The following is a 25,540-nucleotide window of genomic DNA, read 5'->3' as shown; positions in this document are numbered from 1 at the left end:
ACTGCACCCGCTGTTTAACGTGGACACGTTCTTTTTTGTTCTCTGCCATGGTCGACCACCTCTTCCCCCTCGGACAGCAGTGTCTGTGGTTCGGAACGCTCCGACAGGAGAAAACGGAACAGAACCGGCCAAAGGACGCGGAGAACTGGTAATTCCTGTACTGTCGTACGAGACTACGAATGAACGGAGGGGGCACTCATTTAATGAGAATTAGGGATTTTCAGACTGTGTCTTCTGGTGTACCGTACATGCCCTATAGAAAGGCATTGTAACTGAGGAAGCATACGTTTTCTATTGGCAAATTTAATAATGCTAGTAATATGATACAGATCTGCGTCGGTGACTTAATAGATAATTATTTTTATTTTTATGTGAAGCAATGGGCAATATTGTCCAAAAAATAGATTTGTGTTTTCTTTCAGTGTCCAGGTTCACACTAACGTTATCGCAGAAGTTTTTCTTAGTTTTAAAAGACATTTAGGAATTAAATGGAAATGGAACGAAATATCATTCTCTGTACACTGTGTATAAGGCAATGTCCTGACTGAGTGACGCACTCATCATCGCCCAACCCAGACAGCTAAGATCAGAAGCTCGAAACTTGCACAAGGTGTCGATCTCATAGTGTACGCGTCGTTTAAGAAGTGGTTTTTCTAAATTCCAACCCTGGGGGGGGGGGGGGGTGAAATAGTGGATGAGGTGTTTCTTCTAAAAAAAGGCGCTATTACGGCAATTTTGAAGTTAGACCTACGAAAATTGGTTTCTCGCTCAGAAATACGCTATTTTAAAATATTAGGAAATTTAAGCCTATGAGGATGAAATAGTTGGTGAAAGGCTTTTTTGAAAATGTATCATTGTTAAAGAAATACTGAAGTATTTTTAAGCTACATCTATGAACGTTGGTATTGGACATCTCGGTTACGAATAAAAATTATGTGTTTTAATGTTTTTGGAAACTGAACCCGTAAGGGGATGAAATAGGGGATGAGATTTTTACGAGAATATGTTATTATGAAAGCTCTTTTAAACCTAAATCTATGAAAATTTAGATTTGGCTTTTCAGTTGGAAATGAAAAAGTACTTCTTTCAATGTTTTAGTAATTAAACTCCTATAGCGAAGCGGGGGATGAAAGTTTTTATGGAACTCTATCATTGTGCAAGCATTTTTGCAGCTAAATCAATGAAAATTTGTGTTTGGCTTATGTGTTAGAAACACAACACACACATGGCACGGCTTCTGTAAATTCAAATTTGGACAGCGTAGACTTCGTTTGGGAAGGGATTTTTCGAAATTTCACTCCTAGGGGGGCGGGGAGGGGGGGAGGGGGGTAACAGGATGTGAAAAGCTTTTCGAAAATATGTCGCTATTAAGGCAATTTCGAAGCTACAACTAAAAAAAACAATAATTAAGTTTCTCAGTCAGACAAAAAAAAGTACGTGCTTCAGCATCTTTGGAAACTCGACCACTAAGGGGGTAAAATATTGAGTGAATTGTTTTTTCGAAAATAAATAATTGCGGAAAAAATACTACAGGTTTTTTTAAGGTTACATAAATATCAGCTGGTATTTGACTTCTCGGTTACAAATAAAAAAAAAAAAAAACGTGGTTCAGTGTTTCTGAAAATTCAACCCCAAAGGGAGTGCAATAGCCGACGAAAATTTTTAAGAAAACACTTCGTTACATTAAAAAAATTTCAAGCTAAATTCATGAAAATTTGTTAGGGAATTAAATTTACTGTTGAAATATCTCACAAGGACGCAAAAGGCATGGTTAACAGGAACATTAGACTCCACCTACTAGGATCGCTTTTTGGTCACAAGTACATCCGGAAAAGACTGTGTCTATAAGGCCTCAATTGGCGTGAAAAGCTTAGGTGGTGTTTCAATTTGTAAATAACATGAAAATACGATTACATAAAAACAAAACAAAAAAGATGGCTGCAGGCCATACAGTCTACACGAGCGAAGCAGTGGAGCGCTAAGCTACTAAAGTCGTATAATAGTAAGATGAGTTTTGTATCTAGGCAAACTGAAAACTGCGATTCAATTGGCAGCAAAAAACAAATAAATAAATAAATATAAGAAAACACGAATAAAAATGGTCATGGAGTCTTCTTGGTGCTAAACAGGATTTTCTGAACGAACTTCTGATTTGTCTCATTTAGAAAATTTACTATCACTCCTGACGTTATAGTGAGATGGGGACTCCCAACATTTAGTAACTGAGGGTTGATCAGAGATCAAGGGAAAGATGGGAACTATTAGGAGACAGAAGAGCGGACAAATAGATAAGGGAATACGCTCAAATGGAAAATTTAGTTAAGAAACACAGGTGAATATGGTATTTAGTTAAGTAATTGGACGGTCATGAGCTAAGGAAGTTCTTTGCTAGCTTTCAAGATGTAGTAAAACAACGAGCCAGCATCTTTATGAAAAGATGGGTAGACAAAGTTACATAACATCCAAGAGAAATGTGGCTGCATATAGGCATGATGACGATGGAGATTACTGTCATTCCATATAGCAGATACTTGGCATCAGACAAGCTCCTGAATTTCTCATGAATTTCGATAAATATTAGAGACTACAGGTTATGAAACTTGGGAAACTACAGTAGCTCCTCCAGTAATAAAGTACTGACCGATATCACCAGCTTATTAGCATTGTGGTTGTTGTGGTCCTTAGTGCAAAGACTAGTTTCATGCGGGTCTGGATGCTACTCTACCCTATGTGAGCCTTTTCATCTCCAAGTAACTACAGCAAACTACATCTTTCTGAAGCTGCTCAGTGTATTCATCTCATGGTCACCCTCTACGATTTTTACCCCCAAAACTTCCCTCCAGTACTAAACTGGAGACCCCCTTCAGGTTCAGAAAAGACTTGCTAGCACTTTAATCTACATTTGATGGTAACAAATTTCTCTTTTTTTAGAAATGATTTTCTTACCATTGCCAGTACACATTTTTATTCTCTTTACTTCTGCCATCATCAGTTAGTTTTCTGTTCAAATGGAAAAAATTATCTACTACCTTAACAGTCTGTTTCCTAATCTAATTCCTTTAGTTTCACCTGATTTAATTCGACTACATTCCATTATCGTTGTTTTGCTTTTATTGATGTTCATCTTATATCCTCGTTTCAAGGCAATGTCCGTTCCATTCAGCTGCTCTTCCAGGTCTTTGCTGTCTCTGACAGAATTTCTATGCCGTCTGCAATCCAAAAAGTTTTTTATTTCTTCTCACTTTCTCACTGAACTTTAATTCCTACTCTAAATTTGTCTTTTGTTTCCTTCACTGCTTCTTCAATGTAGAGATTGAATAACATCTGGGACAGGCTACAATTTTGGCACATTCCCATCTCAACCAATACCTCCCTTTCATGCCGCTCGACTCTTATAACTCACGCCTGGTTTCTGTAGAAGTTGTAAATAGCCTCTTGCTTCCTGTATATTAGCCCTTCTACCATCCGAATTTCAAAGAGATTATTGTTCGCCAAGGTCAGCTTCTTAATATCCAGTTTTTTCATTCTACTGTATAGAATTCGTGTTAGTATTCTGCAACCATGACTTATTAAGGTAATAGTCCGGTAATTTTCTCTCCAGTCAGCAACTGTTTTCTTTGGAATTGGAATTATTACATTCTTCTTGAAGTCTGAGGGTATTTCGCTTGTCTATTACATCTTGCACACCAGATGGAAGAGTTTTGTCATGGCTGGCTCCCCCAAGCCTGTCAGTAGTTCTCATGGAATATTGTCTGCCCCCAGGGCCCTCTTTGACTTAGATTTTTCAGAGCAGTATCATACCTCTCATCTCGAATTCATATACATCCACTTCCCTTTCAGTAATATCGCCTTCAAGTTCATCTCCTTTGTCTATACCCTATCTCTAGTCCTTCCACCTTTCAAGTTTCCTTTCTTTGCTTAGGACTGGTTTTCCACCTGAGGTCTTGATGTTCATACAGCTCCTGTTTTCTCCAAAGGCCCCATTTACTTTTCTGTACGTGGTGTCTATGTTTGCCCTAGTGCAATATGTTTCTACATCCTTACATTTGTCCTCTAGCCATTTCTGCTTAGCCATTATGCACTTACTGCCAGTGTCATTTTTTAAACGTTTGTGTTCCCTTTCGACTGCTTCATTTACGGAATATTTTAATTTTCTCCTTTCACCAGTTAAATTCAATATCTCTTGTGCTGTCCAAGGATTTCTAATAGGCCTTGTCGTTTTACTTATTTGGGCCGCTGCTGCCTTCACTGTTTCATCTCTTAAAGCTACGCACCCGTCTTCTACTGTATTCCCTTCCCCTATTCTAGTCAACTGTTGCCTAATGCTACCTCTGAAACTCTCAACAACCACTAGCTCTTTGAACCTATCCACGTCACATCTCCTTAATTTCCTACATTTTTGCAATTTCTTCAGTTTTAATCTACAGCTCACAACCAATAAACTGTGGCCAGAGTCTATATAAGCTCCTGGAAATATCTTACAATTAAAAATCTGATTCCTAAATCTATGTCTAACCATTATATAATTATATTAGCGTATAAAACTTAATATCCAGTTTTAAATTAACATTGAATGAACTGTGGATCTTCGTAACAGCATTTAACGTTGTCTTATTTCCAGATATAGCTAAAATGTAACATATTGCGTTTCGGCTTAGCCATTTCACCGCTCTTTGTACATTATCTTCTGTTCCCTGCATAATTATCTGGTCATCAGCATACAACAGAGTATTTAATGGTATGCTAACCCTATTTTACTTTCTAACTGTATTTCATCTTCCACTTCATAAGTATGTCGTCAAAATATGAATTAATTAATGCGGATGATAGAATACCCGCTTGTCGAACACCGTGGTTTATTAAAATTTCATTCAACACTATGGATCCTGAACTTATAACTTTTTCTCTCGCTCATATTTAAATGTACATAATTTTTAAAGCGGAATTTTACCTGCCTTTTCGACTCAGCTATCCCACATTTGTCAAGTGCCTATTCCTTTTAGTGATTTATTTTAACGGGGAGAGTAAACCACGAAGAATACCAGTACTCCAGCACTGGCTGAGTAGCTCTGCTGCATATTGGCAGCAGACAGCGCGGATCGGAGCGGCACACGGGACAGGGTAAGTCGTGCAGCGAAGACTTGGTCAACAAAGGCTTTGTTGTGTCCTTGTCAGTTCATATCTCCAAATTGAATATCGCACTAGACTAATTTAAGACCGTCTATAGAATGGGCACATAAAATTCAGGTATAAGAATTGTTTTGTTTGTAATGGGAACAAACTGAAGCTTTCTGTGGACATTGGGGTCGCATGACAAATGTTATGAGACGGGATGAGCCCTACCTTTGGGGCTGACTCCACCTAGAGACTGCAAGAATGACATTGCAAATATTCGTCGAAATAGCATAGAAAATGTGCCTGCCGACTGGTAGGTGGGACACCCTTCTTATCCTAAATCAGGAAATGGAGTACAGTATTTTAGGATTGTGAATGACGGACTGTGGGAAAACTGTAAAAGAAGAATGCCATATTAATTATTTTCCTGTTTTCTGCTGCACAAAGATTTTATTAGCTCGTTATTTACATACAGTGAGTCTCATTTCGGCATTTTGCCATTTTCAAATAATCCTTCAATGTACAACACAAAGTTTTCTCGTATAAAATCATAAAATATAAGCTAGATGATTTATGCCTATCTTTGTAGATATTTACGTTTTTATGTGTCACAGTACTGTGTCTTAGAGGCTCTGTTGAGACTGTTTCCGTGTTTCCAGCTGTTGAGACTTGTCAGAATGTTATCTATTGTGTGCTCTTTTTTTATTCACACCTATGTCCGTTTGACAGAACAATCCACTCCACTCAAAATGCAGGCATAAAATGAGGTTCAATCCAAACTTGAATGTATACAGGGTGTTACAAAAAGGTACGGCCGAACTTTCAGGAAACATTCCTCACACACAAAGAAAGAAAATATGGTATGTGGACATGTGTCCGGAAACGCTTACTTTCCATGTTAGAGCTCATTTTATTACTTCTTTTCAAATCACATTGATCATGGAATGGAAACACACAGCAACAGAACGTACCAGCGTGACTTCAAACACTTTGTTACAGGAAATGTTCAAAATGTCCTCCGTTAGCGAGGATACATGCATCCACCCTCCGTCGCATGGAATCGCTGATGCGCTGATGCAGCCCGGGCGAATGGTGTATTGTATCACAGCCGTCCTCAATACGAGCACGAAGAGTCTCTACACTTGGTACCGGGGTTGCGTAGACAACAGCTTTCAAATGCCCCCATAAATGAAAGTCAAGAGGGTTGAGGTCAGGAGAGCGTGGAGGCTGTGGAATTGGTCGGCCTCTACCAATCCATCGGTCACCGAATCTGTTGTTGAGAAGCGTACTAACACTTCGACTGAAATGTGCAGGTGCTCCATCGTGCATGTACCACATGTTGTGTCGTACTTGTAAAGACACGTTCTAGCAGCACAGGTAGAGTATCCCGTATGAAATCATGACGGTGAATCGAGGAAGTACAGTACATACTGATGAAACTAAAATGAGCTCTAACATGGAAATTAAGCGTTTCCGGACGCATGACCACATAACATATTTTCTTTATTTGTGTGTGAGGAATGTTTCCTGAAAGTTTGGCCGTAGCTTTTTGTAATACCCTGTATTTTCACAAATGTTCTCATTTATCCATTCAATCAATTCGGTCTGTGCAGTTTTTGAATAACCGTGGGCATCCCATGTTCTTCCAGTCTGCTTTCATATCTTTGATTCTATTTAGCACAATTTTAAAATAGCCCTGAAATTTCTGGGATTCAGGGAATCTTCTGTCTCGTCATGACCTCTGGAAACTAGTTCCGGCTTACACACAAGACTTGTGATGTCAGTTAGAATCTTCATTATGTCCCTGTTAACTTTCACTTGACTGTATTGTCTGATTTTCGTAAGTTTGTGATATTCATTACGTTTATAGTGCTTTACATTTTATTATGTAGGTCTGCAATACTAAAAAGATCGTTTGCACAGTTCTTTATATGAAATAAAACTATTTGTATGATAATTAGAAGAAGCAATCCGAGCTAAACCAGTAAACAGATTCTTTAGATAGTTGAAAACCGTCAGTGGATCATTTAGCTTTATTGGTGCTTAAGAGTAAACATCGCGAGCAGAATAATTTCCTTTTGTAGGACTAGCACGTAATTACTTGTGCTGTTCATACCCTGAACTTTGCCATGCAAGTGTTTTGAACTTATCTTTCTGAAGAATTCCAAATCGTTCAGCTTCACATCTCTTTGGAAACGAAAGTTACTGCGGGGAAGTAACGACGTTCTCACTCGAAAGCGTAACATCAGTCTTTGTACAAGGTCTGGCTTCATCCGTATTCACTGCACACAGGAGAACTAACGTTAAGTGGAACCTAGAGAGGCGGGACCATAGCTGCTGTCTTCCCCTGCCAATGAAGCGCACGAAAACACGGCTACGACAGTCTGTACCTCCTCTTCTGTTTCCAGTAGTCACGTCAGGTTACCAAGGCAACCGAGCATTTGCAGGCTGTCTGGCAAGTGCCTGGCGTCCTTGCCGTATGCTTCGCGCCTCCGGCTGCCTTATACTGTGGCTTACCGTTAAGCTTTCGCACTTTGATTCGCTCTCTAGTGCTGGCGGTTTCGAAAAAATAACAAATGCTAATTTCTTTCACTCATGCTGGAATGAAATGTCGTGTGGCAAGGGCCTCCAGGCGGGTAGACACGATCACCTGGTGCAAGTCTTTCGAGGTGACGCCACTTCACCGACTTGCGCGTCGATGAGGATGAATTGATGATGATGAACACGACCCAAACACTCAGTCTCTGAGCAGAGAAAATCTCCAAGCCAGGCCCCAGGAATGGAACCCGCCCCCCGCCCCCCTCCCCTCACTAGCATGACAAGCCGGCACGCTGTCGACTCAGCTACAGTGGCGAACTTCACTCAAGCTGACAAAAGTGCATAGAGGTTTATTGCAAAAAATGTTATTGCTACAACTACTGCTACTACTTCTACCACAGAAAAGTGAGGAGGGTGGACCTCCCTTGCTTCATCTGATCAGCCGCTACTGTGTGCCGAGAGAAATAAGGAACAGCAGAACTCTCAACATGCATATTTGCACAGTACTTGAAAGCATAGAATAATGTCATTTTCGTATGTAACTATTCTCTGAAATTCCGCGAATATAAAAATATAAATTCATTGTAAACATACTAGCATAAGTAATTGTGCTGGGAAACGAACATAGGTGCAAATAAAAAAGTACACAAAGTTCTGACAAGCCCCAACAGCACGGAAAATTGGGAACAGTCTCAACAGACACTCCAAGACACTGTACTGTGACACATTAAAACGTAAATATCTACAAAAATAGACATAAGCCATCTTATACCTTTTAATCTCACACAAAGCGTTGTATATCGTGTATTGCAGGATTGCCTGAAAATAGCAGACTGCCGAAACGAGACTCGTCGTATATATACAACGATCTAATAACATCCATGTGCAGCAGGAAACGAGAAAATATTTAAGAGTTTTGAACATAGCTGTGTGGTCAGCGACCGTTTACAAAGTAAAATTAACGCAATAGCAGCCCTCGGCCGCAAAGAAAAGAAGTCTTTTGACCTAGGTTTCGGCACTGCTATGAGTCCCTTCATCAGAAGTAAAACACTCAAACTGGCCTATAACATTATTACAAGATTATAGGGAAAAAATCTTTAAGTGTAAGTACTGACTAGAAGTACAAAAAATATCAAGCGATAAAGCTTTAATCACAAAATTTTTGAAACAGAATGTATAGAAGGCAAGCCACTATAGGCTGCTCACCGTGTTGAGCTACGGTCCGTGCCATGTAAGTACTGTTTCTTTTTTGTACTCCTAGTCAGTACTTACGGGTAATGACCTTGCCGCAGTGGATACACCAGTTCCCGTCAGATCACCGAAGTTAAGCGATGTCGGGAGTGGCCGGCGCTTGTATGGGCGACCATCCGGGCCGCCATGCGCTGTTGCCATTTTTCGGGGTGCACTCAGCCTCGTGATGCCAACTGAGGAGCTACTCGACCGAATAGTAGCGGCTCCGGTCAAAGAAAACTATCATAAAGTCAGGGAGAGCGGTGTGCTGACCACAAGCCCCTCCTATCCGCATCCCCTCTGAGGATGACACGGCGGTCGGATGGTCCCGATGGGCCACTTGTGGCCTGAAGACGGGGTGCTTAGTCAGTACTTACACTTGAAAATTGTTTTTCCTATAATCTTATAATTATGTTATAGGCCAGTATGAGTGTTTTACTTCTGATGAAGGCAATCATAGCACTGCCGAAACCTAGATCAAAAGATGTCTCTTTTGCGACCTAGGGCTACTATTGCTTTAATTTCAAAATATTTCAGCCTAGATCACTAAAGGGGGAAAAATGTTAAACTACTACTCAACGATTGGGAAGACCACTAATCCACATCTTATTCAAAGGAAATTACAATTTATACGTTATGTATTACTTAATTACCATTATTAGATCTCCATTGTTATGTTACATTCCAAATTAAATACAAAAGACTTGTTTTATACCCTACTGCAGTCATATGTTTGTAAGGGTTTAGTAATCTAGGGTTAATAATGTCATTCACTGAGCTAATGTGTGCTACCAGCTCATATGAAAAGAAGATTTTAAGAGAAGAGGAAAAACGGGTTTTAGAAGTAATGTTATAGAAGAATTCTGAAAGTTAAGTGGACTAATTAGATAAGCAGGCAAGACTTTAGCCATCAAATTGGCGCGTAAACGACATAAGGGGAACCAGAATGCGATGACGTGTGTTAAGACATCTGGATATAATTTCCTTGATAATATGGAGGGCTAAGAGTTCGAAATAGGGGAAGACGAAGATGAATATAATCGTCACATAGTCGGGAGCGTAGGACGTAAGCGCTAGTATGTGATGAAGAGATTCGCACAGAATAGGAAATTGTCGCGGGCCGCCGGCCCGGGTGGCCGAGCGGTTCTAGGCGCTACAGTCTGTAACTGCGCGACCGCTACGGTCGCAGGTTCGAATCCTGCATCGGGCATGGATGTGTGTGATGTCCTTAGGTTAGTTAGGTTTAAGTAGTTCTGAGTTCTAGGGGACTGATGACCTCAGAAGTTAAGTCCCATAGTGGTCAGAGCCATTTGAACCATTTTTGTCGCGGGCCCCTTAAACGTCAAATGAGAACCCTAAAATTAAATTACGGCGCGTACACATAAGCCCAATTAAGGCAAACAAACGACAGCCAATATTTTCGCCCAACTTTGGTTCAAATGGCTCTGAGCACTATGGGACTTAACTTCTGAGGTCATCAGTCCCCTAGAACTACTTAAACGTAACTACTTAACCTTAAACTACTTAAACCTAACTAACCTAAGGACATCACACACGCCGGCCGAAGTAGCCGAGCGGTTCTAGGCACTGCAGTCTGGAACCGCGAGACCGCTATGGCCGCAGGTTCGATTCCTGCCTCGGGCATGGATGTGTGTGATGTCCTTAGGTTAGTTAGGTTTAACTAGTTCTAAGTTCTAGGGGACTAATGACTTCATAAGTTGAGTCCCATAGTACTCAGAGCCATTTGAACCATTTGAACATCACACACATGCCCGAGGCAGGATTCGAACCTGCGACCGCAGCGGTCGCGCGGTTCCAGACTGTAGTGCCTAGAACCGCTCGGCCACCTCGGCCGGCTCCTAACGTTGGTCGTCAACGCACTGACGTTCGGCCTGCCATGCTTACCAAAGCAGGTAGTTGGGAGCAATTGATTCGGCCATGTGGAATCGCAGCTGGCTCTGATAACTTCTCGAGGCTGCTCTCAGTTTGTTGCTCGTTATAATAAATGTAAATGTCGTGTGACTAGGGCCTTTCGTCGGGTAGCCCCTTCGCCAGGTCCAAGTCTTTCGATTTGACGCCACCTCGGACACTTGCGCGTCGATGGAGATGAAATGATTATGATTAGGACAACACAACACCCAGTCCCTGAGCGGAGAAAAGTCTCCGACCCAGCCGGGAATAGAACCCGGGCGCTTGATATTGACATGCTGTCGTGCTGACCACTCAGCTGCCGGGGCGCACGTTGCTTGTTATAAAATAGCGTTTTAGTGAGAGATTCACCGGCCGATTTTTCGAGGGAAGAAGAGGATTTAGCAGTCGTCGCATGTGCAGCATTTATTTAACTGCAAGAATCTGATCATCGGAAAAAGAAGGAGAATCGATGCTGGCGGATGACCTCTCTGTAAACATCAGGGAACAGTGTGGTGGGATTAAATTGTCTGCCTTAAAGCTGAATTGGAATACAGTATTTTGCGAATGTGAGCTACAAATTTCGAATTCTTGTTGCATTATCTAGGACCTAAAATTTCAAAATACGACATCTCTTTTAAGAGAGCTTGACCAGCAGAAAAAGTTATCCACAAATATTCCACAGCGCGCACGCTATTTTCTGACAGCTCACTTATTTCCCTCTATGCGACTAATCTGTCCAATTTGATTTTAAAATCATAGTTCGTAGGGTCCCATAAACATTCCCGTACACGATAAAACTATCAGCTTTGATGAAGTTTCCGTATTCCACTCAGGACACCAATGTTTTTAGACACAATAAATAAATATACTAAGCCGTGGTAACATTTGCTGTTTTGAAGAGCCCGCCGCAGCGCGCAGTGTAAAGCAGACGCCTTCCGTTTTTGGCGGTGGCGTCGCTGTGGCAATCCCAGCTTTGGTGTCTCCCTCTGGTGAGAAAGGGAACAAGTTGCCTGTTCACGTGCATTTAAGGGGCGCTATCAGCTCGGCAATAGTTCAGTAGTCAATCTCGGCGAGTCTGGTCAGTTGGTCAGCCGGGTCAGTGTGGGGCAGTCAGTGTCGGTCTGTCGTCCGGAGTGATTTAGGCCGCCAGGCTGTTCGAGTTGTTCAGGCAATGGGCATTGGCGGTTGGATCAATCGGTTGGTCGGTCGCGCACTGAGACACAAGATGACTTGTCCGTCTTGAGCGTCGGCGTATATGAGGTCGCCACGTCAGTCCAGTGGGCCGCGCCGTATGGCGAGGGGCAGTGGCTTCGCGGCCGACACGAAAGCGACAGGAGTCCACCCACGACATCGGGCTGGCCGTAGCTAGCTGCGACGCCGTGAAACGGGAGGTCGGCGCGCCTTCCTGCGTCCGTTGATAGCAGCGGACGGTTCGGGAGAGCGTTTTGGGGGTGCTGCGCCAGGTCTTTGCCAGACATCGCAGTTTTTTTAGAAGTTAAATGAGTCTTGATATGTTTCATTTACTTGTTAAATCCTACTTGTTTTCTTCGTCAGTCTCTCGTCCTCAGGTTGCTCGTCTGTCTCCCGTCCGTATTTGTTAGGCGGTTACTGTCTGTCTGTCTGTCTGTCGGTCGGTCTGCCGTACATTAATAGCTGCCTCTGTCATGCTTGTCGGATTCGGTGTTAACGAATTTACAGAATTAAGGTGTTAAGGCCGAATTCCTGAAATTTGTTTTTTATCTTGCCTATCATCTTGCAAGGCGGTATATGTGTAATGTAGAGCATGTTGTACATTTTATGTAAGTCTGAATTTCATGAGTTTTATTTAAATAGTCATTTTATAAAGTTGACACCCTTCCATAGTAAGAGTCCTTTTAAAAACAAATTGCACTTTCAATGGCAAATAATTTCTTAGTGTGAGTGTTTGTACCATTTCCACAGTTAATGTGTTTGTGTGAGTTGTTAAAATTTTTAGTTTAAAGTAATCTGGTGTGTTGCAGATTTGCACCAATGTAGTCTTTCAGAGGTTGTTGTGAGAGGTCGTGACTACGGCCGTGTTGAAAGGGAGCGGCAAACTTCTCAGCCCGAAGGCTCACACTGTCAATATTGTTCTTTCTGCCTCTAAATAAAATTGTAACTTGATATATCGAGGGTGCTTTTCTGCTTATAAATTTTAAATCTGTTTTCGAAAAGGCTTTTATGAATAAAATTCCCATTTGTTGAAGGTGATTTCATTTTCATTAGTTACTCCCTGGCAACTACTTCCACGCTCACCTAGTGTCGTGAAATGTGTTAATGTCCTTGATGAATCGCTAGTAATAAAGGAAATTCCTTAAAAAAAGATTTTGAAAGTAAATTCCCGGTTCATATACACCCGTTCAATTCACACAGCAAATCGCTACTGAAGCAACGAATATTTGATCCGATGTCCACGCGAAGAGGTGGGTCCCAAGCTCAGCTCACAGTCAACGCTTTGATGTTACCGCCGGCAGTCCGAACGGCAGCCAAGGTCAATAGCTGCGTTGGCACCGATTTGCCGCGGTACACACTAAACAAATTTCGGCCATCGAAGTGAATGGTTGCGGTTCAGAGGCCTTCGGTGGTCTAGTGAGTACCGGCCTCAAGGGAAAGGTGTACAGTGAATTGTGTAGTGGTGCCACGTACAGTCAGAAAGCTCTGATTTGCAACCACGCGGCTTGGCACCGGCAAGTTCACCGCGCGCAGCGGCAGAAGGTGGCTGGCTAGGTCGACGCCACTGACCAGGAGGCACGCGGTAGGCAATGCATGAGTGTACAGCGTCCGGCTGCCGCCACGCCCAGCGTGACGTCACAACATCGACCCGTGGGCCAGAGAGAGACACCTGGCGCGCTCTGGGATCACGACAGCGAAGCCGCTGCTTCTTTGTTCTTACAGTGTGCGCTGCAGATACAACTGCAGCCGGGCTTCCGGGAAGTCGTCCTGTGACGCCCGACATCTCTCCGGGGTTGAGCAGCTACACGTATTCAGTGCACTGACAAAATAGCACACATATATTACGCTGCCTAGGGGAATATTTGGAGAGAATAACGAAAGCTTTTGAATTTGTTATTCTGTTGAGACGGAATTACGGCAGAGGGCTATATATAAAACTTATATTATTTCTCATTCGTTAATTCGATAATATTTGGGACATAACAGTATGTACGAAAATCATTAACCTTGAGTGATTATGAACTATGACAGCAGTTTATGAGAAGCATCTACATCTACATGAATACTCTGCAAATCACATTCAAGCTCCTGGCAGAGGGTTCATCGAACCACCTTCACAATTTTCTATTATTCCAGTTTCGTATAGCACGCGGAGAGAATGAACACCTATATCTTTCCGTACGAGCTCTGATTTCCCTTATTTTATCGTGGTGATCGTTCCTTCCCTATGTAGGTCGGTGTCAACAAAATTTTTTCGCATTCGGAGGAGAAAGTTGGTAATTGGAATTTCGTGAGAAGATTCCGTCGCAACGAAAAATGCCTTTCTTTTAATGATTTCCAGCCCAAATCCTGTATCATTTCTTTGACACTCTCTATCATATTGCGCGATAATACAAAACGCGCTGCCTTTCATTGAACTTTTTCGATGTGCTCCGTAAGTCCTATCTGGTAAGGATCCCACACCGCGCAGCAGTATTCTAGACGATGACGGACAAGCCTAGTGTAGGCAGTCTCCTTAGTAGATCTGTTACATTTTCTAAGTGTCCTGTCAATAAAACGCAGTCTTTGGTTAGCCTTCCCCACAACATTTTCTACGTGTTCCTTCCAATTTAAGTTGTTCATAATTGTAATACCTAGGTATTTAGTTGAATTTACGGCTTTTAGATTAGACTGATTTATCGTGTAACCGAAGTTTAACGAGTTCCTTTAAGCACGCATGTGGATGAGCTCACACTTTTCGTTATTTAGGGTCAACTGCCACTTTTCCACCACTCAGATATCTTTTCTAAATCGTTTTGCAGTTTGTTTTGATCTTCTGATGGCTTTCTTAGTCGATAAACGACAGCGTCATCTGAAAACAACCGAAGACGGCTGCTCATATTTTCTCCAAAATCGTTTATATAGATGAGGAACAACAAGGGTCCTATAACACTACCTTGGGGAACGCCGGAAATCACTTCTGTTGTACTCGATGACTTTCCGTCAGTTTCTACGAACTGTGACCTCTCTGACAGGAAATCACAAATCCAGTGACATAACTGAGACGATATTCCATAAGCACGCAATTTCACTACGAGCCGCTTGTGTGGTACAGTGTCAAAAGCCTTCCGCAATCATGATAATGTTTGTACAGTCTGTGGGTCAAGTGAAGAACAGTGAAGTAAAGGTTAAAGTAATAATGAACTCTCCTAAAACCGGTTAACGTAAAGGAAGCAAACTGTGAGTGACACGCAGGATGATTCCGTAATGTTATTACAAACTTTAATGGATGATAGAGACGAGTAAATGTTTCAATGTGAGGCAAGGCACCCTTGTCCGGAAACGACCGAGTCGAAAGCAATGAGCGAAACGAGTTCTGATACCTCTGGCAGTGGAATATATGTTCCGGTGTTGTTGCTAAGACTGTATGGTAGGAAACTATCAGAGGTGATAGCATGGACTAAAACAAGAAAAAATATCTGGTAAACATGGGCACTGAAATGCTGACTTTAAGACCTATAACCACTTGGTCGTCTTCGATACTGTGAAACACACCTCTTCTGCTGCAAGGTCTTTGGTTACCACAATTCTGGAGGAGATAGAATGGACCAAAACAAGAAAAAATATTCAGCAAATATGGGCTCCAAAATGTATACACGAAGAGCTATGAACAACTACTGTGAAACACTTCTCTTCTACTGATCAAGTGCGCATACTCTTAAAGTTACGCATATTGGAGCCCATGTTTACTGGACATTTTTTCTTGCTTTGGTTCATACCATCACCTCTGAAAGTTACCTACTCTACGAAATTAGCAGCTGCAATATCGGTAGGTGCCAGAATTCCACTGTCAGAGGTTTGAGAACGATTTTCGCTTATAACTTCCGACTCGATTGTTTCAGCAGAAGATTTCCTTACCTCAAATTCATACTTTTATCCTTTTCCATCATCCACTACGGTGTATAACATCATCACTAAATCAGTATGTGTAAGGCGAGGAAAAGGAATTATAATATCTATCTGAGGTACAACGCAAGGACAGAAGAAAAGAAGGATAGGAATAAAAACGTTGGATGAAGTGAAAAGATGAAGGTACAACAGTTCGAAGCAGCTGGCGTGAATCAGGATCAGATGGAGACAGCAAAGGTGTTAGGAAGCCACCAATAGGCCGCGCACTTAATGAATATCATGACTGTTTCGTGGCGAGTATATTCTTTGGTGATATTTTCAAGTGACGACAGGCAATATATACAGCCATGTACGATAAAGGAAAACTTATTCATTACGAATAACATCAAAAAGGATATATCAAAAAGTTCATTTTGATTTGACAGGAGTGGTATAGTTTCCACACCAATGAACATAGGAAGTTGTGGTGGTTACCCAGTATGCGGTAGTGAGCTCAATACTATACTGGAGAGACTACTCAAATGCGTCGTCTTTGGTAGAAAACCGTGACGGCCTTTGCCGCAGTCGCCATATTACAACAGCGTAGTAGTACATCTTATCGTTCTTCCGCTTGTGATTTTAAAAAGATTATGTTTCTTTTTTTTAACAAACATGGTCAACAGTTGTGTTGCATACAGATGCAGTAATTGATGGACAACGGGCAATGGTATTCAAATCCACCTGTAAGTTACACTTGCTTATTGTAAATGAAATAGTGTTCGAGAAATTCAAATACTGTACTAAGATATCTATAATCCTTTAAGCTTCCCTCAATCGCTTCCAAAACTTTTCAAGAAGTGGGTGCATGCAATACGAAGGGAATACTGAACTCCATCGGAACATAGTCATTTGTAGCTCTCAAACGACAGCTACATGTTCCGACCAGGAGCTGATAGGCAGCCGCTGAAGAATGATGCTATGCCAAGTTTATTCAGTTTTCCAGGCCATTTACAAGTGAAAATAAGTCGGAGAAGATAACTTGTTCGGAATAAACCATCAGTTTCTGACGTAAAACCATGTATTTATTTAGCAACATGGATATATATTGCTGTTAATGTATCTTTCTGAATTTTTGGTAGCTCGTAACTGTTGCTGATGGATTCTTTTAATTTTGTTTCAGAAAATGAGTGAGATCCAAACTATAAATACGTTGTGTGAACCCGACGGAAATCATACATGTGTTCAGACTGACGTTTCTCACAGAACAATGGCCCTTAGGGAAAAAGTGAAACGACAGCAGATGAAACTTAAGTGGCGTAAAAAAGAGGTGGAAACAATGGCAGAACTGATTACTCTGCTGAAAAAAAGAAACTGTGTAGAGAAAAACCTGGAAAGTCTGCTTCACGAACGTTTCAGTGGCTTCCCTTTAGACTTTATAGTTACCCAATTGAAAAGCAGTTGTGTAAAGAAGCAATCCAGGCGATATAGTGAAATAACCAAATAATTTGCCTTCACTCTGCATTTCTATTCCTCTATGTTTCTTTTTTTTCCTCTCCCCAGTATTCTTTGTGGTTGGATGTCATCAGTAAATCGTGAACCGGGCTATCTACAAGACGTTTTCAACTATCTAAAACATAATACCAATAACAAACGATATCTTAAAGTGTGTGCACTTATTTTTGATAGTGTGTCAGTTAGGTATCAGCTTGTATGGAACAACAAGAAAAAAGTGTGTGCAGCCAATGTTGATCTGGAAAGCACTGTGGATATGAATGCAGAAGAACTGAATACTGAAGCTTTACTTTTTCATATAGTGTCATATACTGAAAAGTGTAAGAGCCCAATTGCATATTCCTTTGTGCGTAAACTGTCAGCAGATGTAATGACTGAAATTGTGAGAGTTTGTGAACTGAAACTGTTTTCTATAAGTGTTATTGTGGAGTCAGTGGCATGTGCTGGTGCTGCTGTCACTGAAGAACCTTGGGTGTTCACTGAATCTGGCAAATTTTGCCCCTTACTTCAAGCGTTCTGCAAATGACAGTAATGTTCTTGGAATTCTTGATCCATGCCATATGCTGAAATTAGTTTGTAATACTTTCGCTAAAAATAAGTTTATTAACTGTGAAGCTGGAGATATGGAGTGGGACTTTATTTTGAAGTTACTTTAACTGCAGGAGCGTTAATCATTACAGTTTTCCGATTCATTCTCTGGTTCACGTGCGAATATCTGTAATAAGAAAATGAATGTCTCTTTAGCATCGCAGACAATGAGCTCCAGTGTTGGTGGTGCCATTGAATTTTTAAACAGTTTCCAGTACCCTGACTTTCAGGATGCCTCTGCCACTGTAGAATTGATCATAATTGTGGATGAACTGTTTGATGTGTGCAGCTCTAGAAATGTTCATGCTAAGGACGTTAAACTTCCATTGAGAGCTGAAAATATAAACTATTGGACTGAATTTCTGTATCATGCAGAAAACTACCTTCAGACACCAAGAAAAACATTTATGCTGGGATTTCTCATATGCATACATGGTGTTAGAAACCTGTCCCAGGAGTTTCTGTTTCGGGATACTGAACCTTTAAACTATTTTTTAACACACAAACTCTCACAAGATCATCTAGAACACTTTTTTTTCTTTCAACAGATCTAGGTTTGTTTGGCACAATAATCCGACCATATTACAGTTCTAGACTGCTCCGAGTACAATGTTGCTTAACAACAATGTTACTGATAGTCAATAGATGACATTGAGAAAGTGAGCCCCTTCAGTGTTCATGAAATCATGTGCCATAAGAAGCAAAGTGATTAGTTCACTGGTGACAATGAAGATACTATTTACTTTGAACGCTCTTGAATCAGCACTACTCAGTGAATACCAGGATAACATTGTACATTATATATAAGGATAATTTGTGAAAAAGATTGCAAACGTTAAGATTTGATAAGTGCAAAGAACTTATTAGTGTTCGCTACATGTGTCCAAATAATCGTACTTACTGCAAAAATCCCGTGGAAAATCCAGCTGCGTTTACTATGAAGGTTGACAGAGGTGGTTTGCTTCACCCATCAGTAGCAGTGTTTAAAATAGTGCAGCATACAGAAAAATGCTGATGTTCTGCTCTAGTGAGATTTACCTTAAACTCAAGCCATTTTTATTAGAAGCTAATTAAATGTGTTTGTTGTTTCTTTGGTGAAAAAAACAATGTATTTGGCAAAGTGCATACGATAGCCTCTGGCATTGACTGTAAGGAGATGCATGAGCCACAGTTAATACGACGTATTGCTACAGTGTACCTTCAGGTTAGATTAAAGGCACACACGAAACAGCAACAGCTGTTGCACGGAGTAACTATTTCGGTATGAAGCAGATGTTGAGTAAGCTAATTACATTTGCCAATGGAGAGACATGAATATATATTGAATAAAGCAAAACAATAAATAAAACTTAAAATGTGATGTTTACGTGTTATTAATTTGACTATCTCCTTCGTTTCCCAAAATTCTTGACTGTTATTTGTTAACACAACAATCCGTTAAGTGATTCCTGTTAATATAATTTTTTTTCCCTTGATAGCTGCTGAAATTAGCAACAAAGAAATGGTTTAGCAGTTTTGTTGGCTGACGATGTGTACAGAACTTTTCTCGTTACGTGTACACAGAAAAGCACTTTTCATCACGTGTGTTGTGTGAAAGTTCGCCACCTATCTGATGATGTAACTATAATAAGAAATTTTTCACGTCAATGATTCGGTTATATCGTATCGCTGTATAGTTTCGTCATTCAGGAAATAAAATGCAAAAAGTAAAAGCAAAAATTTTTTGCACAGAAGTAAGATTTTTGAGAAGCAAAATTTAGCAGCAGCTTTAGCATCAGTACGGAAATTACGTATGTAAACACAGCAGAATAACTGCCAAAATGATCTGCAGGGAAGGATCAGAATGTACAACGCAACAGCTAACAGTGACCTCTAAACTAAACACATACAGCGTCACATAATGTACATAAACGGTAATTGTATTTTTTCTGTGTAGCTGAACAATTTGTCACCTTCACTAGAAAGGTTAAACGAGATCTTGATATTTTTTTCTACTAGTCTCCGCCTACCAGAGAGACGAAATATCTGAAAGTAAACAGATATCTACCTTCGACAAAAAGATGCGTACACTACGCTTATATAAGAAGGCAAATAGATAAAAGTGTTTTACTGTAAATTATTTCCACAGCGAAAAAAATCGGAATTACTTGATAAGTAACGCAAGTTTCGATGTTATCTGGCAGATGAGATCGATAGAAACCATCGAAAAAGTTCAAAGCATGGCATCTCGTTGTGAATCACCACGAATTAAGGAAGAGGTGATACGCGAGTTGAGATGACAATCATTGAAACAAAGGCGTTTTTTGCTGCGGTGAGATCTTTGCACGAAATTATAGTTACCAACTTTATCTTCCCAAAGTATTTGGTTAACTTCAAACTACTTCATAAAATAAGGAAGATTCTGGTGTTCGTTTCTGTCACGTGCTATTCGAAAGTGGAGCGTTGGAGAAATAGCCTGACAGTGGTTCAATGAATCCTCTGCCAAGTACGTGTGTGTGAATTACACAGCAGACATGTATGTGTTGATATGGTTTGTATGACAGACATCCTATATGTGTATGCGTGTCTCATCTGTGAAATGCTTTGCCCAAAGGCCTGTGTCATTATTCGTGTTAGGTGGATTTGAAGGATGTGCAGTGGTATCAACGCGTACACCAATCAAATTTCTTTCGATATCTCTCTCCTTACTCCACCCCCCCCCCCCCCCCCCTCTTCGCCTCCACTGGTCCAACAAAGTAAAAGGAGGGAACTATATTGCTGTCCAAAATTGAAGCAACAAACGGAAATCTTGCAAGGTTACGTTTATTTGGCCACAAACAGGTGATAGTAAAGTAGAAACTACGTGAAGAATGAAGAACGTAAACAACTGCAACATGCATAGTGGTAGGAAATCATGTTCTTGGTTTTTACCAGCTTGTCGGATTTGCACACACATTTCAACAACAGGTTAATGTGCTCAGTATGGGGTGTGACCACATCTGGCAGCAGTATAGGCCTGACAACAAAGGAGCATGCTGTAAATGATGTCATCAGTCTCATGTTGAGCCAATAACGCCCATTCTTTCTGCAGAGCTGCTCGCAAGTCTTGGGGAGTGGTTCATGGATGCTGAAGTGATGCAACGTGTCTCCCTAGTGCATCCCAGACATGCTCTATGGGTTTCAAATCGGGAGATCGAGCAGGCCACGACGTCCATGCAGTATCTTCCGTTTCTAAGGAAATATCAACCACCTGTCCTCTACGTGGTCGAGTGTTATTGTCCATCAGTACGAAGTCTGGGTCCACAGCTCCTCGCAACAACCACACATGAGATCTCAGTATCTCGTCACGATACCTGACAGCAGTTAAGCCTTGCTGATTAACCCATATAATTTCTTAGAGAGGTGTTCGATTGGTCAAGATAATCCCCTCCTACATCATTAGGGATCCTCCTCGATATCGGTCTGTTACCACAATATTTGGATCCCCAAATCGTATTCCACGTTCACTCCCGATGCGAATCCGTCGAGAATCGCTTTCCAGATCAAATCGGGACTCACCTGTGGAAAGAACATTGCCCCACTGTCCGACCGTCCAGGTGGGATGTTGACGACTCCGCCCTAGACGTCCCCTTCGGTGACGACGCGTCAGAGGTACACATGCAGCGAGTCTCTAAACGCCACTCTGCCAAAGCCTTCTGTACACCGTTTGTCTCGATACAACACGTCCAGTGGATGCTGCGAGGTCAGATACCAGTTGCTGTGCAGTATTAAGGCGGTACCGTCGTCCGCTTACAGCCCAAAACGGTTCTCTCTCTCTGACTTCACATGAGGTCGGGCCTGTTTTGCTCTTCAGGATACAGTTTCGGTCTCTATAAACTGTCGCTACGTCCGAAAAACAACAGAATGATTCACAATAAGCGATCGGGCCACATCATTTTGCGATGGGCCTCCTTCCATTCTTCCTGTGGCCCTCCACCACACAGTATGGCACACATCCTCTCTGTGCCGTAATGTAACGTTTGTGACTATGTACACGGCTATTGTGGATGTAGGTCTACCCAGCAAACACTAGCCTGATTGAGAGGTGCCTTGACGCTATCGTTGGCGTGATTGTCCGTTGACCGGAATGCCATCTTCAGCGCAAAACACAGTCGCATGGACATCCGTTGACAGTTTGTATAATTATATCGAGAGTTAAACAGAGGACGGGAAAATAGCGGTTTGTTGGTTTAATTTTGAGCACCAGTGAAGTTCTAAGGTAATGAACACCACCCTGAAGGCTGGCACAGACTATCCCATCAAGACCGATGAAAAACTCAACGTAATGTTGTGATGTACATGTGGTGTCTCTTTATGAAAACTCAGAAAACCAATTAATTAAGCATTTTTTTCTACATTCTCACTCTTTATGTAGTACCAACGACGTGACTTTTGCTTCAAATCGGGTACAACAAATGATAGGAAATTTTATTGTTATGTTAAAGAAAATTGTATTAACGTATGAAAATTTGATTGATCACATTTGTGAGAACATAAACTTATTACCTGGGAGATATGTTAAAAATATTGAACTGTAAAAAGTTCGTTTTACAGCTATTTGATCTTAACGGAAATATGCAAGTTATTTACTTTGTTAACAATTATGTGTAGTGTAAGTTGTTATATCTTCCTCTTGCGTTGCGGCATCTGTAGGACCACGGGTATCCCTTTCGTGGACTGCATTTTCCTCTTCTTCTCCCAAAACCAATTCATTCTTTCTCTTCTTCTCTCCCGTTCTTCTTCCTAGATCTTCAGTGCGCTTTTCTCCTGTCGGCTCCAGTGGTGACACTCTAATCTTTTCCTGTAATCTTCTCTGTCGTTGATCTCCAGAATATTGGTCGGTGTGTATTTGTCCCTCCAAATTTCCTTTCCTTCGACCTTGATCCCCAATTTCAACCAGTCCTTCCGAAGTTCAACAAGCCACTTGGTTCCTGTCTTTCCCCTTGACCTCCCTGTCGTTTCCCACACTCTCTTCGTCATTCTGTCCATACTCATCCTAACTACATGTCCAGCAAACCTTGTCCTTTTGAGTCTGATTTCCCCGTATATTGTTCTCATGTTCCGGTACAATTCTCCCCTAGATTTTCGCATCCACCTCTCCGCACCTCTTTTGGGACCTAGTACTTTTCTCAGTACTTTTCTCTCTTCTTTCGCTAGTTGTTCTGCCCCATTTCTTCCTAGTGTCATCGTCTCAGCAGCATATCATATAATACTGCATTCCTCACCGTTGCCTTTTAGTGGCTTATCTTTGCCTCTGTGTATATATTCTTTTCATGGTATATCTCTCTCGTCATACAGAAGGCTGACCTCACCTTCTTTGTACTCTTTGTCATTCCTTCCTTGCTGTTGTTCCTTCCTGTTATAAATTCTCCCAGATATTTAAATTTGTCCACCATTTGCACAGTGCCTTCCGGTGTTTCCCAGTCTGTAGTGGTATTTAATGTCTTTGTCTTGTTCTAGGCGATCCTCAGTCCCACCTTTCTGGCTATTTTACTTAAGTTGTCGAGTTGTGTATTTGCTTCTTCTTCCGTGTCACTTACTATGTCGTCTGCAAAGGCTAAGCAGTCCATTGAGCTCTGTTGTCCTTCTATAAAAAGAGGTAGCGTCTTTGACTAGTTATCAAAACATATTTGGTCTGGTTTCGAATCCAGCCACTGCTTAAGCTTTGAGTAATATTCGTCAGCATTAGTGGGAAGAACCTAAAGCAAAGGAGTCACCCTAGTTCTGCCAAAGGCTTTCTCAAAAAGGGCCCAGGAGGGGATACAACTGACGACGAGGTACACGACGTTAAGACTAGCTGAAGCAAAGAGGAAAAGAAGAAGTGCAGAGCCAAATAAAGTCTACTAATAGACATTGGAGTTCAATCGAGGGATTAATTTCTGAGAAAGTACGGTTAGAAGCACTGCATTGTACAGATGTGAATCATGGACAGTGGGAAAACCGGAAAAAGTCGAAGAATCTGAGATGTGGTAGATTTGAAGGATGTCGACAATTGGGTGGACTAATAAAATGAGAAATGAGGAGAGGAATATTGTAAAATATTGACAAGAAGACAGGGAAAAATAAGATGACATGTGTTAAGAAATCGGGAGCACTGGGGTGAAGCGTAGATCACAGAAGCTGTAAGGGAAGACATAGATTCCATAAAATATTTGAGGACGTTGGGTGCAAGTGATGTGTCTTCGTTGCTACTGTAGAGTCTTGTGCCACTGAAATCCAGGGAGAGGATGTTGCTTAATGGCCAGTATCCTCTTTCTACAACACAACTGCACAGATGTGTTAACAAGGTTCTTTATTTACATAAACAGGAAGCTACTTAAGTTTTAAGAGGCCACGTGTTGTGGTACATGCTCTTCACTAACAGTCTACGTTAGCCTCACTGCTGGTAAAATTCAAGTACTGCTATGCGATGAATGACAGACGCAAAACTAGAATGCTAGTTAGTGCACCAGTGACTGAGCTAGTGACTGAGCGACTGCACTAGTGACTGAGACTGCGAATGACTGAGACTGACTCTCCCGTCAGCAGCGGCAATCTGAGTACTAGCGGTCGAGAGGGCGTTGGGGGCGTGTTGCTAGCGAGTCTGTCTTTGGTCTCTCTCCTGATAGGCGCACTTGATGCAACGCCTACTATCGAGCTACTTGCTACATTTTTGACTACAGGTGTGCTGGTGAGAGCTTGCGCCAGCAGAGCAAGTGTTAGTCTGAGATCGTGAGGTTGATAAAGGAGAGGAATTTGTGCTGCATTAAACACTCTCAAAGCCGCCCTAACCCCCACCAAAATAAGTAATAAAATAAAAGCGCTTTAGAGGACACTAACTTACCGACACAATCCTCGAGTAGGAACTCACAGACCAGTCGGTTATCGCATCTGCAGGCGGGCGTCAGGTATTCTCTCTCTAGCGTATGAGTAGCTTATTTATATCAATAGGTCGTCAGATGACGACTGGCTAATAAGTCAAAAATGGTGATGTTACCACCTTGTGATCTGAGGCTGAAACACACGACAGAAAACACGTTAATATATTCCTGTATCAAAGTGCTTTTACGAATAATTTATTATTTGTAGTTCCAAGTACAATATTTCATTTAAGGCTGTTGTGTAGGTTCCATAGAGGTTATCATATTTTAGATTCCTCTTCAGCCTTATGCCAAGAGGAAAGTAGAGAGATTAACCTAAGCGATACCGAAGAGCCAAATTTCAATGAGAACGTTGAATTAAATTTCACCCTCTTTAACTCGTGTGTATAGTCTCCTTCCTTCACTCCCTCCTGCGCGCAAAATCTAGCCTCTCCCTCCCCCTCCCCCACACTCCCTGTCTATCTCTTTCTCTCTCTCTCTCTCTCTCTCTCTCTCTATCCCTCTGTGTGTGTGTGTGTGTGCGTATGTGATCACTGTCTGCAAAAGACCGACCGTTGTGTGGTGGGAGCACAGAAAGGCGGCGGCGGCCGCTCCTTAGAAAAGTGCAGCTATTGAGCGGCGAATCCTTTCTAAGGAGAGTCAACAGGGGCGGCTGCTGCTGCGGCTGCTGCGAACGCGTCCTGCGGTGGCCCATTCTTCGCCCCAGTGCA

General features: G+C 41.7%; 1 protein-coding gene across 1 annotated transcript in view; it reads right to left on the bottom strand.

Annotated features, from left to right (window-relative positions):
- The window catches only part of LOC126457140 (potassium voltage-gated channel protein Shaw-like), a 363,860-nt gene that overhangs the window by 94,852 nt on the left and 243,468 nt on the right, over positions 1 to 25,540 (bottom strand). The gene's annotated exons all lie outside the window — the stretch shown is intronic.

Source organism: Schistocerca serialis, chromosome 2, assembly GCF_023864345.2.
Source record: "Schistocerca serialis cubense isolate TAMUIC-IGC-003099 chromosome 2, iqSchSeri2.2, whole genome shotgun sequence".
Taxonomy (NCBI): domain Eukaryota; kingdom Metazoa; phylum Arthropoda; class Insecta; order Orthoptera; family Acrididae; genus Schistocerca; species Schistocerca serialis.
This window is presented reverse-complemented; position numbering and strand designations above follow the sequence as displayed.